Source organism: Pseudopodoces humilis, chromosome 9 (assembly GCF_049639895.1).
Source record: "Pseudopodoces humilis isolate 2021_Gansu_Grassland_sample_001 chromosome 9, ASM4963989v1, whole genome shotgun sequence".
NCBI lineage: Eukaryota > Metazoa > Chordata > Aves > Passeriformes > Paridae > Pseudopodoces > Pseudopodoces humilis.
This window is the reverse complement of record NC_142208.1, coordinates 26,568,989-26,586,400: the sequence shown is the minus strand read 5'-3', so window position 1 is coordinate 26,586,400 and position 17,412 is coordinate 26,568,989.

Sequence of the window (17,412 nt, the reverse complement as noted above, 5' to 3'; positions counted from 1 at the left end):
TGCTGTTCGCGGGATGGGAGCTGCCCTCTCCTACATCCCCTCGGAAAGAGCTGGGTCCCCTGCTCAGGCCGTGGTTTGTATTAAGGCATTTTCGGCAACCGAGACTGCCTGGGGAACAACCCCGAGGATGCCACTACTTAGTTTACAGTCTAAGGAACAAACAAAGAGTAACCGACTGGGACAAAGCAAGATGTGCCATTTCTGCAAAAATTAGTGAATGCTCTGAAACAATAGGGACAAGCATGAGAGGCCCACCTGCAACACAAAGATTGCCGGTATGGCTGTTTGAGGGGAGGGCCCCTTTCCCTGTAGCTGCAAGATTGTTTCTCAAGGACTTGCAAGACTTACACCACTGACCATGCCAGTGCACAGAAGTCATGACACTAAGATGCACAGGAATCAGGAAATTTGGCTCTTGCCCTTTCATTGTAAATAGTTTCGTAAAGAGACCAAAATGATAAGTGGAAATTCCTAGAAGAAGTTAAGCAAAAGGATGAACTCCTGTCAAGCTCATTACAGCCTGGGCAGATGACAGTGGAGCTATCTAAGAGCAGGGTGTCATTTATTCTGATGGTGCCCTGAAAGAATGCTCACCTCAACAGCAGGCAGGAAGTGCCATCCCTGCCTCAAATTGCCTGCAGCTGAAACAGAAAAGCATGAAAGACTGTGTGAAGAAAACGTTCAAGTTGATTGAAAGAATGGCAACTACTGGTTTTGAAGCAACTCCTTCTCTTCCTCTTTCAATCTCCCTGTAGTCCTCCCATCTGGCTCCTTCTAACCTGACCCCCCCACTCCCCCCCTCTGAGTCAGCCAGGGTATGAAATGGAACAGAAATAGAAGTAGCTTGTGGGTAGGGGCAGATGTTCACAGCGCATCTCAGCGTGGGTGTTGTCCTCACCTGGCCACTGCCATCACGGCAGCCTGGCTCCTTCCCTTTCCCTGCACCCACCCTGGGAGGTAGCTGGGCACTGTCAGAGCCACATGGCTGGGTGAGAGCCACGTGCCAGCACGGTTCCTGTCAGAACTGGGTCACCACAGCTGTGCCAAAAACCTTCACATGGACTAGATGGGAAATCTGGCATAGACAGGGGTGCTGTGACCTAGTCCTGCTCACACCAGGAAACCTCCACACCACCTGAACACAACTTTCCTGCCTCTCAGCCCTCAGCTTCAGGGGCCACCACTTACTCTGTGAGAAGCAGCCTGCTTCCCTTGGGACTCAGACCCCAGTAGCAGCTCAGCTGGCAAACTGGTCCCAGTGGGGCATAGGGAGGGGAAGAGGTACTGTGAGCAGATGCTGGCGTGCTCCTCCCTCCTGAGAGGAAGGAGGAGGCCAGTGCAGTCACAGTATCATTTCCTCTAAGGAAACCCAACTGAAATGTGGAGGGGTGAGAAAGAGAGCTTTTCTCCCTCCACACTCCTGCCTGAAGTGATACCTCTGAAGCCGGGGCAAATTACTCCAGTCCAGAAAATCAATTCTCTGTGGAGCACCTGAAGTTTGGCCCGTGCTGGTGGCAGGGTGTCTATCACCAGACCTGACCTGCAGCTGACCTTCCTCCTTTTACACGCCTAATGCTGAGCATCCAAACAACTGCCTTTCAGTAGATTACAGCTCTGCTTTTGTTTCTTAATGGAGTGAGTCATGACCACCTTTTTATTAGGAGAAAATAACAAGGCTAACAACAGCAGTACTAATGCTTCCTCCGCTGCAGGGTGCTGGATGCAGTGTCCCTGACTTCTCTGCCCACCAGCAAAATGTCTCAGTTGTACTTGGAAACAGATGAGCAATCGGGGCTGATGCTGTCAGGGCTGTGGGATGGACATGGATAATCTTTCCTGCTGGAGCAGCTCCTTCGTTTGTCGGGTGCTCTCAGCCAGAAGAAATAAAGGGCCTCGATTCCAGTAAGTGGAAGTGGTTGAGTAAATTAAACCACTCTCTGCTTTAGGTAGGAAACTCCCCTCCTCCCTGCAGCATTTTACATCATTCCCACTTAGGTTCTGCTGCATCTCTCTGCTCCTCCTCCTGCTTCCCCCGATAGTCTCCCAGGCTCTTTCGGCCTTTGTCTTGGGCTTTTATCGGGAGTTTCAGATCAGCTGGTCCTTTCCTTTATTTCCAGGCTGTGTTTCCCCTAACCTAGCTCATTCTTCCCTTCTCCCCTCCCCACCTTCTCCAGGCTCTTTGTTTCTGCCTGTTCTCAGTGCTGCAAAAGGAAACTTTCTCACTGCAGCTGGGGAGTGGCTGCCCCATCTCTCAAGGTGTGCTGCTGGACCTCCATCCAAGGGAACAGCATCCAGAACGTATTGCCCAAGAGTAAAAAACTGCCTTTTGCAGAGAATAAAACTCCAAACAAGCTTTAAAAGGAGCCTTACATAAATAAATGAACACCATTTCTTGGGGAGTAAAAGAGACACACTAAATCAAGTTTCTAGGGCTTGACTTGCCTCAGCTGAGACACGGGATGCCCTGTCCCGGATGTTACAAATGTGCTTGTACAAAGAGTTAAGCCAAACCTCAGCAAGACCAAAGGGGAGAGAAAGCCAACGAGCTCCTGGGAAGGAGACTGAGGAGAAGGCAGACCAAAGATCATACAGGAGATAGGTCAGGGAGGTGTTATAGAGAGTAACCTCAGTGCCATGGAGTCCTAGTCTGGGGCTTGAGCTGCATCGTATCCCTGCTGGGAGCAATCCTGAACCCACATCCTCCTGTTGGTTGTGAAATGCAACAAAATTCCTCAGATGAACAAAGCATAGCACAAGGCAGCAGAGAAGATGGGTTGGCATTTCTTAAATGTTATTAAGTTTTCCATATCATCAGTTTCTAATTTTGGAGTGGCTGATGTCAAAACACTTACAGGACAAGCAGTGAGATAGGTTTGTGCTGGTAAATGGAGAGCTGGAAGATACTTAAATTTATACCCAGGGCTAAGGTCAGCTGAGCAGTAGCAATAGGAGATGGCCAGACTGAGACCTCATTGGTGTCATGACTTGGTCATTCATGAGATAAAGTCTAGGTTCTAAAATCAGATTATGATCATTCATCTCCTTACGAATTTCTCTTAGTCTCAACAGTACACTTGTTGCCAAAAGCTGATTCTGCAGGATGAAAAGCACTATCAGACACAGACAGGAGTTGCCTGCACTCAGCATCTCTGAAAATCAGGCTGAAAGGGAATCTCAGCTTAGTCTGATTTTTACCTGACTCATGCCTACGTGACTGTGACTGCACTGATTGCTGTAAGCTGCTACAGTCAGGAGTGAAAGAGGAATGAAAGAAACCTCCTGCCACCTTTTAGAAGGCTCTGTTCTTTCTGTTCCACTAGTTGGTGGCTTAACCCTGCATACAGATGGAAGATAATTTTTAAAACAGGGAATCCATCTATCTGCACAATCAAGTTCCAATTTCTCTTCTTGCCTGATATGGCCCACAGCACTGTGAGCCATATTAATGGAGCACTTGCCAGACCCAGTTATGAATGTAAAGAACCCGTCTTCCCATTTCCAACCACACACTATCCCTGGGGTAGCTGCAGTAATTGCTTACATGGGAAAATAATTTCTGTTGTTAGCTGCTTTTAATGAGAGACAAAGCCCTTTTGTTCTTTTATCAACTTGCTTGTTCTCATTTGTTCTTTTCTCTTCCTGCCACTGCTTCCCCACATGCATTTCTTGCCTTCTCATCCTGTCTCTTCCCTTTTCCTGGATGTATTTCCCAGGAACCTGCTCCTCTTCTGCACTGGCAGATCTCCCTGCACTAACACAGCTATTACCAGCCTGGCTGGGCTTTCACTCACGTCACCCAGCTATTCCTGCCTTTCTGAACCCAACTAACCTGTCATACTGCAAGTCCTTGTGTGTGGTTATTGCTTCTTTAGACTGTTGTGAGACACCAAGTGACATAAAATATTCCTACATATGCTGTTTAATTGGCTATTAGGACAAGCATATCTTGAAGGAATGCTGTATACTTCAGTCCAGATCTTTTGGAAGCAAATCTTATCATTGAATCATTATCATTATCATCTCACTGAATCTGATTCCCTCTGCCTTGGCCTGACTGACTCATTTCTTAAGCACCAGGTTGTTGCCTAGAGGCTATAATCACTTAAGTATAATCCACTGCACAGTGTGTGTTACTATGCCCACTCCACCGAGAATGAGTACAGCTCCTGGGTACAGAAATGACTTTTTAAGCTCAAAATGGGACAGCTCATGCTTTTAGCTGAGAATGTTTTGGAGCCATTTCAGTAGGCTACACAGATGTAAGCAAACAAACACATTCAGTAAAACCCCATACGCCTCTGTTATCTATAGCACTGTCAGTAACAAGAAAGATTCCCACCCCACAGCCCCTGCTTGCTTTCAGGGGTCCCCAGGCATGACACAGGGCAACTAGTGGGTTAAGGTGCAGACTACAAACCACCTCACTCCAGCATGAGCATGGACAATGCCCAAAAAGCTCTTTATCCCACCTTTGCAAACAAAAAACACACATAAAGCAGATCTTGGCTTTGGTGTGCCCTCTGGACATCACCCTAGATGGTATTTCTGGGTGCTATTTGTGTCTGCTCAGGGTGTCTAGAAGGAGTCAGCTGTGGGGAAAGGGGAAGCAGCTGGAGCCAGTGGGCTGAGGGAGGCTGAGGCCACCGGAGCTGTGGAGGGGAAGCAGATAAAGCAGAGCTTGCCTTTCCCAGCAGTAACATGGATAATGGGCTTACAGGGAAGCTGAGTGCTGGCGCTGGGGTCGCTCCCTGTGGCTGCAGTTCTCCATCACTGAGGGCTCCAGGAACAGGCTCAACAAATCTGTGTCCAGAAAGACTTACACAGAAATGATCCTGCCTTGGGGTACAGGTGGGCTGGATGACCTTTCAAGGAGTATTCCTACAAATCCCTGTTTTACAGGATTATGTGGGTCACATTCAGGCACACATGCCTGTGACTTGGTAACTGTTAAAATTAAATGGCAAAATAACCTGAATTAATAACTTGATAAATTTATTTATTTTTACTGAGTGTCCTCTCTGCTCAAGTTGCTCTGTGGTTACTTCAAGTATTGTCTCCCTCCCCTGACACTGAATCATCCAGAGAACAAAAAAATAATTTGAATGAAATATTTTTTTCCCCAAAATAAACCTAGTGAAATAAACTTGTAAAAGAGAGGAAATAATTTATGTCTTTTATGTTCCTTTCTCCTAGGTTCTTACTTACTTAACCCCATTTAAACTTTGTATCAGCTTATTACATCCGGTGAAAGTACACCACAGCTTATTAAAATTTAAAGCTGTTACTCCAAGGGAAAACACTGAAAGCTCTTTTATGGATTAGCCAAGCTGGCAGGATGTGGCTTCGACTTTGTATCCTTTTGATGGCATAGCTTGCTTGAGCATCTTTATAAAATAAACCTCCCCCATCACTTTGGGCCCATTATAGTTTTCTTTGCACTGAAATGTTTTGGAATGTAAGACTGCATTCCACCCCTGTATTTCACAAGCAGAATAAAAGGTATCATAGTTAAGATAAGGTAAAATGGAACTAAATACCAACAACAGTGCTGTTCATTTAAAAACAAAGAGTTAAAAATAATGGATGCTACCTGCCACGTTTTTGTCCTGTAGGAAGAACAAGATCTGAGACCAGCAGGACACGAGCAGTAATTTGTATTGATATTATCAAACACACAGTTCTACCACTGCAGCACCTTGGTTTCTTTCAAGTCAACTTTGTATTGGAAACCTTTGCCAATACAATCCTGTGCTTATGATATGAACCTTCACTACAGTTTCCTACTGACAGAAAAGAGCCTGTGGGGTGACAAAGCTGATTTCCTCTGCAGCTATGGCAAATGGCCTCTTGAACAGGAACACTTGCACCAGAAACTGCCTTGCCTAGCAGTGTGCAAACTGCACCCCAGCAAGCAGGGCTGGGATCCTCAGTCTCTGATCCCTCAGCTTCAAGCCTGTTTAATCTCACTTCCTATTACTTCCTCCCTGAAGCTTGGGAGTCTGGAAGAGGCCAGTGTATCAAATTTAAAAGGGGGATTTCCAGGATTATTAAGAGTCTCTTGTTTATTAAAGAGGAAAAAATCTTCAAAGTCAAGCCCTTCCCATTGTCCTTCCAAAGTTTCTCCTGGGAAATGACCCTTCTGACAGAGACTGCTTACAGTCAAGAATATCTGGGGCTACCTTATAGCCTAGAGCTAGCAAAGGGCCCCATCTTACAATCCTGATAAAGAAAGTAAAAGCCAGTCCTTCAGAGCATAAAGAAAATGCTCCCCCTATAAACTGTTGCTTGCTCCATCCCTTTTGCACACAGCAGATTCAGCTTTGCTTTCCTTTGCCAAAATATCAGCAGAAGGTCCTGGCAGAGCCAGTGGTTGCCATGCTGGAGGGCTGAACCATCCTTCACCATCCCTTACTCCAGCTCTGTGATGAGGAATGAAACCTCTGGTTTGAGATCAGCACAAAGCCATATCTCTACAGCTGGTTGCTCCCTGACTGTGTGAAGTAGGTCCCATTAAGTGTGGGGCTGCAAGCTTTGGCAGTCTTTGTTATTCATGAATAATGAATAGGGACTTCAGTCACTCAGCATCATGCTGCTCTCTGCCCACATGCAGGAAAATCTAGAAATCCATGGGTAGAAAATGTGCCTCAGTGCAAACTCACCACCCCATCAACGCACAATGAAGAGGGCATTCAGGCTGCTCTGGAAGCATCTGTGTAGGCAGAAGTTGACTCACAGGGAAAAAAAGGTGGGAAGAGAACAGGGCTGAGCTGGGAAACAATTTGTCACTTGCTAGAACGTTTGTCCAGCACTGCATGCAGTGATACTGGAAGTCCAGTTTAGGAGTGGGTGGCAAAGTGAGCCTCCATGGCAGTTGCTCATCTCTCTTCCCACCAACCTCCTCCTCCAGGAAAGTGGCACAGACATGAATGTTTCCTTTCCTGCACCCTGGGATCTCTCAGGTGCCCCTTAAGAGACAGTGCTGTATCAGAAGTGTGGATTTAGGGGCAGTGTCCCAGTTGGGATGGCTGGTCACTGGGACATGTCACCACCAAGACCTCAGCAGTGCTGCTTTGGGAATAAAGGACATCTGACACATCTTCCATTGGCTGAATCACTGACAGTTTCAGTTGTTTACAACACAACTTTTATCTAGCAGGAAGGGGAAAAAATATATATTTGGACTGATTTGGAAAGGCCTTGGGCACCTGAACCCAAGGGGCTTAAAGATACACAAACCCAGGTTTCCCTTTAAAAACCATTTCACCAAGGGAGATCAGTCCTAGAGAAACTGTTCACTGTGCAGATGTGGCATTGTACTACTTGCGCTTACAGAAAACAGGCTGCTCAAGCTGCTGCTCCTTTTTTTATCCCAACAACCCCAGGAAGTGCCTATCCATAAGGAACAACTAAAGCTTTTCCAGGAATAAAACATATCTGTGATATTGCAAGTCTACTCCTGGGGCCATGCCTGGCACCATATTGAGCCATGAATGTATAATGACATGGGGTCTTTTCCACACCTATTCCACATGGATCAGAGCAGCACCCTCTGTGCACTCTGGCTAGACAGAAGTACCATCAGCCCATATAGATGTCCCACCAAGACACACACACATGGTGTGACATCTCTGAACACAAACTTCCAGAAGCAGAGGAAAGAAGAGAGAGATGTGCAAACAATAAAGCTTCTTAGGGCTTACCTCTGCCTGGTCCCTTCTGGTGGTGTGGCAGCAAAGGTTCCACAGAAGGGCAGTAAGAGACTGAGACAGGCCTGGAGAATCTCAGCTCAGCATGGTTTTCCTGTATGCTGACTCTACTTTGTCACAAGGTTAGCATGACAAGACTGCCTGTGCATCTTCTCCTGATGTCTTTAAAGAGGGGAGAAATCATCCTCACTGCATCAGGGAGAGCACAGAAGATCTATTTGCATATTTTGGCAATACTCCAATGTCATTCCTAAAGGCAGGTTTAAGTATTTGCTCCCCTCTCCCTCTGTGGGCCCCGGCCCTCTCCTTAGAGTGTCCTGGAGCAGTACAGAGCTCCCTGCAGGGACCATGAGCAGAAGTGTGATGAGTCCTGCCAAGTACAGACCTACAGTAGGTTTGGGACAAGCCTGTGGAATTTCTCTCTGATTGACAGATTCTGCTAACATTTCCAGAGGCCTCAGCTTGGCCAGTTCACACTTTGGCCGTTCTTTGCCCTTTCCGTGCTGCAGCTTTAAGCCCAGAGTAATGAATTTGCGTGTCTGCTCCATGCTGGCCATTCACCTCAGTGTGGTGTAGGTGACTCTATTTAAAGATAATTCCCAGGTTTAAAAAAAAGCCACACCAGGTGAGAGGTAGGTGTGTCTTCTTCTGCTGCTCTTGCTGTGGGGATGGGTTCTGGGGGCAACCACTCCCCAAGAGGAGCAGCAGGTGGGCATCCCTCCCTCCATTAACACTCACCTTGGCACCATTTACATCAGAGGCTGGTGCTAGAAGGTGCTGCACAGCTCAGCCCCCTCCCTACAGGCTTATTTCTTAACAAGAGGGCCTTGTCCCTACTGGCAGGAGCCCGGCCTCATGATGCTGAGCAGGACAAAGGCTCAATTTACCCTGTGAAAGAGCTGGAAACCAGGAAGGGGCCAGAGGCAGCCAAAGCCCATTCTCCCTATCTGAGACACTTTGGATTTTGGAGCAGTGGGTTGGTCAGCTGCACACACAAGTGCTCAGGGCTTAGAGCTGCCTGCCTTCAGCAGGCAGTGCTCTGGGACTGTGTAGAAGTGGGAGGTGTTGGTGTCTTATTCAACAAGAGGAGCACTTCAGATGCTTCAGACATGAATATGCTCATTTTGTATTTCACATGACATTTAAGTTAAAGTCTCCTACATTGCATATCCACCCTAGTGCACAAGAGGAAAAGTGGGGCCTGATGTTTGGAAAAGCTACTTATGATTCTCCAGCTTTTTGCTGCTGGCAGTGCTCTGCCTGATTCAGAGGACAACATACAGTGTGTTGTTCTTTACAAATGGTTTCTGCACTCCAAGAATACAGAAACTCCTGCCTCCTGTTATGCACCAAGATAACCAAGACAGGAATTATGGAGAAGATTCAAACATCCCTCTGAATGCAGACCTTCAGAGAGGAGGAGGAAACCCATGTCCAAAGCCAAAGACAGAACCATTTCTTCTAGGGGAAGTCACACATGTCAGTCAGTGACAGAAAAAAGACTCTGACTGCCTCCTTGGAGGGTGGAAAGGACTCTTTTTCATAACACCTCTGGTTAAAAAAAGATTAAAAGGGTTGAAATTATGGAGAAAAGGGAATATTGTGGCATTGTCTAAAGCTAGGCAAGAATGTGCCTTAAAAGAAGAGTGTAAAGAATGTAAAAAGAACAGATGACTTAATTAATCCTGGAGAGGGATGAGCTCAGGGAGCTACACAGGCATCTAGTGTGGAGAGAGTCTTGAAATTGTTGTGAGAAATGCCTTCCTCCAGCCAGAAATGAAGCAGTGTTGTATTCACACCAGGTGATGGCTTGGACAGGTTGATCCTGACATCCTCCAGGGGTTTGTACCTGGACACATCTGTACAGACATTGAGAACAGCCTTCCACAACCAAAAAGAAAGAAAAAAAATCCTACCCCAAAGCATTTAATTTGGGCCAGGCTTTAGGACCATTTAGCACCTACCATTTTTCACAGCAGGCAATTCTATCCATTTGTTCAGCTTCAATTCTTTGTCTGCAAATTCAGCACTTAGGCAGAAGACATTTCTCTAGTCCAGTCACAACTGACAGGATCATCACAATGCATATTTATTCTTGTGTGTTTTAGCTGTCAGCTTAAATTGGATCATTTTGGACACTCCAGGAGAAGGCACAGTGAAACCTGTCACATTGGCTGCCATGCAGATGTTGTCGGGGAGGCAGGAGGTGATGTGACATGCTGAGCTCATGGAGAAGGAGGCAGCCACACAGCCACAAATAAACCCTGTCTGGTGGTGGACACTCATTAAATACTTGGCTGCAAATGATTCCCAGTCCTCCCAGGCACCCATGTCAACTGGATATGTTAGAGAAAAACCAGAGGAGTTATTGACAGGAGTCCTTTCAACTCTGACATTTGGGATTAGGAGACACTATGAGGGTGGTGCTGTCACATCAAGTATCATCCTATCAATTCTCCAGTGAGCACAGGTCAGTGGGAGATGCAGCCCATCAACAGGCAACACTTGTGGTGATGTTTCCTTGCTGTTGAATGCTAATAGCTCAGGGTTGTAGGAATGCACTGCAAAAACATCCAGATACAGAAATTCTCACTTTCATCTCCTTAAAGTTTTCTTATTATTTTTAGATTAGAGTTCAAAAAGGGATATGGAAGTGGAGGTAGATTTTATATCAGATTTTGGTTACATCAGGCTTTTGTCTACAAGATTAATTGCAAGGTTATTTTAGCTGACATGTGCATTACAAAGGGTTTATAAAAACAAGTGTAACTAAACTCATATTGATGCATTATTATTTTTCTTCCAAACACAAGAACTGGATTGCACCTCTACATAAAGCTGCCAGCCAGCTTATTCTGCAGATCTTAAAAAGAGTCTCTTGCTGTGCATTGCTGTGGGCCTGAGTTTTGAAAGGTTCCTCCTAACAATGCAATCCCAGCTTGATTAGCCACAGAGTGCCCATTCCTGAAAAGGGATTTTTCTATTTCAGTTTCTTCTTCCAGCAGGGGATTCCCTCTTAATCAGCTGCAGAAAAAGATTGGAGAACAGAGAGAGGAGAGTGTGGGGGTCAGTTCCTGAAAGTCAGAAGGGTTATTTCTCACCATCTGCTGCAGAATATTTTGCCCATTGCTTCCCTGAAGAAAATAAATTGCAGTCCTCTAGAAAATTTAGCAGGATTACTATAATTTGAATTTGAGATGCTCTCAGTCATCTGGCCTACTTCCACTGCTCATACTAGATGAGACCAGCACAAAAGGAAGCAATGGGAAGCAAAAGTCAACCAAGTTCATGTGAGAAATGAGACTCACATTTTTAGCAGCACAAACTATTAACCACTGGAATAAACTACCAAAGGAAGTGGAGGAGTTTCCCTGTCCTGATGTCTTCAAAACAAAAAATGCTCTTGTCAAGTAGGAGTTGCAGGGTTTGACCAAGAATTGCTGGATCAGTTCATTGCAACTTAAAAACCATGAACTGCTTGTGCTGTGCAGCCCAGGGGTCACATGGCTGTCCCCTGATCAGACACACTGGTTGGAAGCTATTAGCAGCTGGCTGTAGTGTAGCTACAAATGAGGTGTTTGTAACAGTTCAGCCTGGCCCCCCTATCACTGAGCAGTGAGGAGGCAGGAGAGCACATCCTGGGATGGGTGTGCTCCCCTGGAAAGCTGCTGCTTTACAGCTATGTGTTTAAAAGCTGACCAGGGCATCTTCCTGCCTGCTTGCAACACCAGTACTCAACTGAATCAATATTTTTAAGACAAAGTTGCAACGTGTCATCAAAGTAACTGATAACTTGCAACATCAAGAAAAAAAAAAAAAAGTATCCGGGAAAACCTGGCTTTGGCGCAGAATCCAGCCAGTGATCAAAGCACTTACAGAAAGGAAATAGATAAGGAAAAGGACACCATCCTGCAGAGAGAGGAGAGCTGCCAAGTGTGATCATGTGTGGGGCTGGAGTCGGGATCCTACAGCTCCTGATGCTGGTCTCTGCACCAAGCAGCACTGTGGGACAGTGCCACTAGCAATCTTCTAAGGAGCCAATCTTCCCAGCTCTCACAGTGGGAATGGGGGTACCTAAAGACACTGCAAAGTCAGGATTCCACCTCACTATGGCCACTGTCACCTAAAAGGATAAGGTTCACTTACAGCTGACACAATATACTTGAAAAATTCTTCCAGCCTCCATATGTCTGAACGACAGAGGACTGGTCCTTGGTAGGTCCCCATCAGCACAACTCCCCATGGTCTCTACCTGCCCCTCTGCAGCCCTGGGGCCAAAACACCAGGAATGCAGTTCAGATCCTCAGACAACACAGAAAAATGGGGAGAAAGTTGGATATTTGTATCTCTTGTGATTACAGCCCACTTGAGACCAACAGCTGTCAAAACAGCTGAAGTACAGCTCTGCTTCCACCCAAACTAAGGACTACCTTGTCCTTACAGGGAGATCATGCTCTCAACTGCTCTTCATTTCTCTTGTATCTGCTGTGAAGAGCACTCAAATGTGAGAGCACACAAGTCTCTTGACTGTCCATGGGCAGAAAGATCACCAGTGCACAAAATATTAACTGAATCTATATTAATTTCCCATGCCTAAGAATCTGAGTTGTGTAGGAGTCTAGAAATGCAGGGACATTTCTCTGTCTATATAATTCTTTAAAAAATACATCAATCATATATATTATTGATAAAAAGGCTTCCAAATATCCCTGAGCAAGCCAGAGTTTGTAAGAAATTAAATAGAAAGTAGAAAAATGTTTCTTTTAACACAGAGCTGAAAGTATAGATTTTAAGAGGGTTCCACACGTGGAGTAAAGATGGAGGAAAAAGGGTGTAGTTTTTAATCCTTCTTCTTCCTTCTTCTCCATGCTTCTGCAGTTTATAGAAGCACAAAATATGATTGGTTTAGAGTTAGTCGCACTTTTAATTACGCGAGTAGATATAGAAAACTTATTTGTTGAGATATAATAACAATACACGTGTCTGTAGTTAATAAGATAAAAGTTAGTATAAAGGTGAAAAGACCTCGTGGTTCGGGGCCATTTTGTATCATTAGTATGAGATGAGCCAAGCTGTAGTGATTTAAGCTTGTGCAGTTAGTCTGGATAGACCTGCCAAGTTTTGTAAGGATCCTTCAAACACGAGAAACCAGAATCTAATGAGCCTGGGATTTTTCTTCGAATAATAAGGACTGAGATAAGTGAAACTCCCCATGAGGGAAGATCCCAAGGGAATTCAGCCCAAAAGAAGCTGAGAGACTAAAAAAAAGTTATATCCACAGAGAATTCAGCCCAAAGAAGGCAAAGAGAGAGAAGTAACAAGTTGGTGCAATGTAAAATCCTTCAGCAAGTTCTTCTCTATCAAGTAGGAGAAATTTCCTACTGCCATACTAGAAACAAACACAAGACTCAACTGGGTTATGTTTGCACTTCCAGCCAAGCCTCATCTAGCAGACAGGATAAAGGACAACTTTGCTTTGACTAATACCCACCCAAAGGTCATTTGTGCCCTGCACTTGCACCTAGACACCTCTGCAGCCCTGCCCTCCTCCATCCCTCTTCCATGGCCAACCTCCACACAGGAGAAGAGATCCCCAAGTGGAACAGCCTGTGGGTCCTCCAGTGTCAGCAGCTGTAAGGGCACTTATTCCAGTTTAGGCAGGCCATGACTGATACCTCACCTTTGATTTCACTCAAGCAGATTTAGGAGGGTTTCATTGCTCATCTGGAGCTCAGTGTTACTTACAGAGCTGTGCCAGCCTCCCAGACCATATCTTTTTGGTAGGGTTTTTTGCAAACACCAACCCTTCTCACTTTAATTCAGGGTGCCTGTCAGCAGGGCTGACATGCTCTCCTGGGCAGGGGATATGTTTCATTTTCCCCAAGGCTTCAGCTTACGGGAATGCTGGAGTTTGAACAGGGTGTATAACTCATACTTCCCATGGTTCTTTCAGCTTCTCAAATGACACAAATTCACTTTGCCTTCCTACTCTGGAAAAGAGATAGAGAAGCTCAGCCTGCAGAGATCCAGGGCACCATGGAAAGTCCTACCAGTGCAAGGGAGCAGAGACAGCAGCAGTCATACAAACATTTGAGTCTGTTTATCATGTCTGATAAGATTTCTTCAGCTATGTAAACTGTCGAGAGTGGGATCCCAAAGGCGTTGATAAAGGGGGCCTGCAAACAAAGGTAATTTCCAGTAGATCTTACTGCACTCCCTCTCCATGTGCTGCTGCCCAGCCACCTCCTCAGCTGCTCCTCACTATAGATCACCCAGCAATTGCTTGCCCAGGGCAACAGCAACAAGGCATTGCATGGCTTTGTGAATCTTCAGATGCAATTTAATTGCTGGAAACAAAGCAGAAGAGTGTTTTCCCTAAAAATTCTTGGAGTTTCCAGGGATCATATACATATTGGAGCTCTCCAGTGGGCTCTCCTTACACTTTGTGAGCACAGAATGAAAACGTCGCTAGTGGAAAGAGACACGGGAGAGAGCGGCAGTGCCAGAGATAAAGCGATAAGAAAAGCAGGGTGTCATCATCCACCTGATCCTGCAATCATTATCTTGGATAGCAATTCCCACTGCTTTCATCAGGTACTCAGGCAAAAGGAGGAATGTGGGATCTGGCCCAGCATGTGTGATGCTATCAGTGGCTCATTGTCATGGAGCTGGGAATTACTGCCAGCACGCTAACAGCCCCTGCCACCCACACTTTTATTCTGTAACATCACACTCTCTAGAGAGTTGCTTGCTGCTGCTAAACCCTGCTCAAAACACGATGGACAAAATGATTTAGCGGAGAGTCCCCAACCTGGGGGCTCCTCCCATCAGTGGAACCCCTTTGAGATCCTAGCAAACCAAGCCATAGGGCTCCAGTGTGCCAGAAGCCCACTGCAGGGCTCAGCAGCCAGATGCGTGGGGAGGGGAGATTAGTCAGCAGGCAGAGTGGCTGGGCTCCTCAGTCCCTTGATTTGTTTGTCTGATTGCAAATATGATGCAATATGACAGCAGCACAAGAGTGCAGGGGTTTCATTATACACCCACATACCACCTATATTTTCTGCCCCTGACCCACTGAGGTCCAGCACACCTGCAGCACAGACAAACATCAGCAGGTTTGGGAGCATTCAGCCCACAGCTATATCTCTTGGATTATACAGATCATAGTCAGCCTGACTGCCTTCTTTAAAAAAACCTTAAGTATATAAGAAAGAGTAAAGAGCTATCATCATCTTTCACCATTCATACTTGGGCTTTCTATCTCTCAAGGCAGAGAAGAAATGGTTCTTGCTCCTCCTTGCCTAGGGGACCCCAGCTCTTGCTGAGAACCAGCCTGGGGGGTTGGGCTCTGGTTGCGGGCACATGTGGGACACTCACACAGAGAACAAACTTGGGCATCACCAGTTTTGCTGTTGTTGAGGTTCTGGGTCTAGAAACATTCCTCATACCTGTCTATTAATAGGGACTGACAACCCCTCAGCTCCCAGAACTTCAGCCCTCTTTCCAGTGGGGAGAGATGCAGTCACATCACTGGTGTAGATGCAGCATTCCCAGTGAATGCCACCAACATGAGAAGGAGCTGTGGACACTGCCTCATTCCCCACTTTTCAGTAATGCTCCCAAGGACTCCACAGTGAGCAAACAGCTCTCAAGATGAAAGCAAAGAGGAAAGGACACAGACTGATTGAATTTGCTTGTGGTCAACAACAATCTTTACCTCTCAGTACCACTCTTTATATGTTAATCAACCCTTCATTTTCTCCCCCACTCTTCCCACTAGTGGACTCCCTCATGGGTCTGATAAGAACCTCATCCTCATTTAGGTAATTAATTAGACGGAGAAATGCACCACTAAAGAACCCAAAACCCAAAGAAGCTTTATAGTCTCTTTCGGTATTTCGTGTATCAGGCTTTGCTGAGACTTGTGTTTCTCTGTTGTGTGTACACACACAACTCTCCTGCTAGTTTCACCCCCTGCCCACTGATTCTCAGTGGATGGACCTAAACGCAAAGGGAAGATGTGACATTACTTTAGGCCAGGTTGCATGTCAGGGCTTTCTGAATGCTCTTCCAGTCAAGACCCTGTGAAGCCCCATGTGGTGAGAGGCTGTTCCTCAGGCACTGGGGCCTTGGCTGAGGCAGAGCCCTGGCGTCTGGCATGACATATCTACCATGGGACCCACCTTCTGCTAGCCCATGACCAGACTGCCCAGAGTGTTTGGGCTCAGAAAAATGCCTTTTCCTAACTCACCAAAACTATGCTGCCCCCTGACCAGCACCCAGGCACTGCAAAGTTCAGGACACATCTGATGTCTCTTTGGTACCTCAGCACCTTCCCAGATCTGTAGGATCTCTCCCTGGTTCCTCCTCCTCAGTGAAGCACAGTGGAGAGAGCACAGTAACACACCATAAAAACCATGTCCCTCCCCTCCAAGGAGCTCTCCTTCACAAAACTGCCTGAAGAAATGAGATGTTTTGGGCCCCTTTGCATTGCACTTGACAGCTCTCCAGGGTAGCACTTGGACCAGTAAGGGCAGCATGTCCATCTCCTGGGTGGTCTAGCTTTCTGTGTGCTCCAATTGTGTAAAGAATTAAATCAGGGGAGTGAAACTACAGATGAGACAACACTTACTAGCTAAAAAAGATGTGGTCCAGATGAAGTGGAGACTGGACTCTGAAAGCAGATGAGACAAGGCAAATGAGTGGCTGCAGACAAAGGGCTACCTTGGCAGAGAGAGGAAAAGGACAAGTCTGTCCTCTGGAAAAGGACAAGTCTGTCACCTGGAGACTTGCAGATCAAGGTGAATGAAACACAGGCTCTCAGAGCTGAAAGAATGTGGTAGGTAAACAGATGCTGGAAATAAGCACAAAGCCACGGGTTGCCTTTTAAACCTGGTATTCAAAACGAACAACACAGCCAAGTCAACAAGCTCCTGAGAGTACCTGGTTTCCAGGCAGTTGTGTCTACAAACTCATAATGCACTCAGGCACTGTGGGAGAGCTGAACCCAGACTGAGGTCAGTGCTGTGCAAACACTGCAGGGAACAGGTAGTGAAAAGCTCCCACCACTTGCTTTGCACCGGAACAATGGGAACCCACAGCTGCTGCCCTGGTCTGCCATGTGTGGGGCTTTGTAGGGACACCCCATGCTGCCCCCTCCATGCACATGTGATAACAGAGTGCCTGGGCAGGGTGTGTGTGGGACAGGGAGCAGTGGTTCTCCACCAAACCTTGCCCACCACTTGAAAATAACCAGCTTTCCACAGAGCTATGACTCTGAGAGGCATTCTGCAGTTCCTGTCCAGGTGTGCAGCATGCAGCCATCTGGCTCCCTCCTCAGCGAGGGGACAGCCAGCACTGCACTGAGCAATAATCCAGAACAGGGCTACAACCCCTTTGGAGGAGATGAAGCTTTCCCTGGAGACTCACAGGAGGCTGAATTTGTTCCAAATCTCCTGCATAGCTCTTTCACACAGAGAGGTTATGGCCACCCTCTCACTGCAGCACTGCCAGCAGCCCACAGCCCAGACTGGGAGCTGGTCCCATTTAAGCCCAAACCATCTCAAGGGTCTTTCCCTTTGGAGTGCTGATGGAGAGAGCCCATGGGAGCAGACCACCCCTAGACAGGGCACCATAGTCTACTTTCTCCCTTTGCCCAGAATTCCTTTTTCCTAGTTCAATGTTGTTTCAATATCTCTAAGGCAAA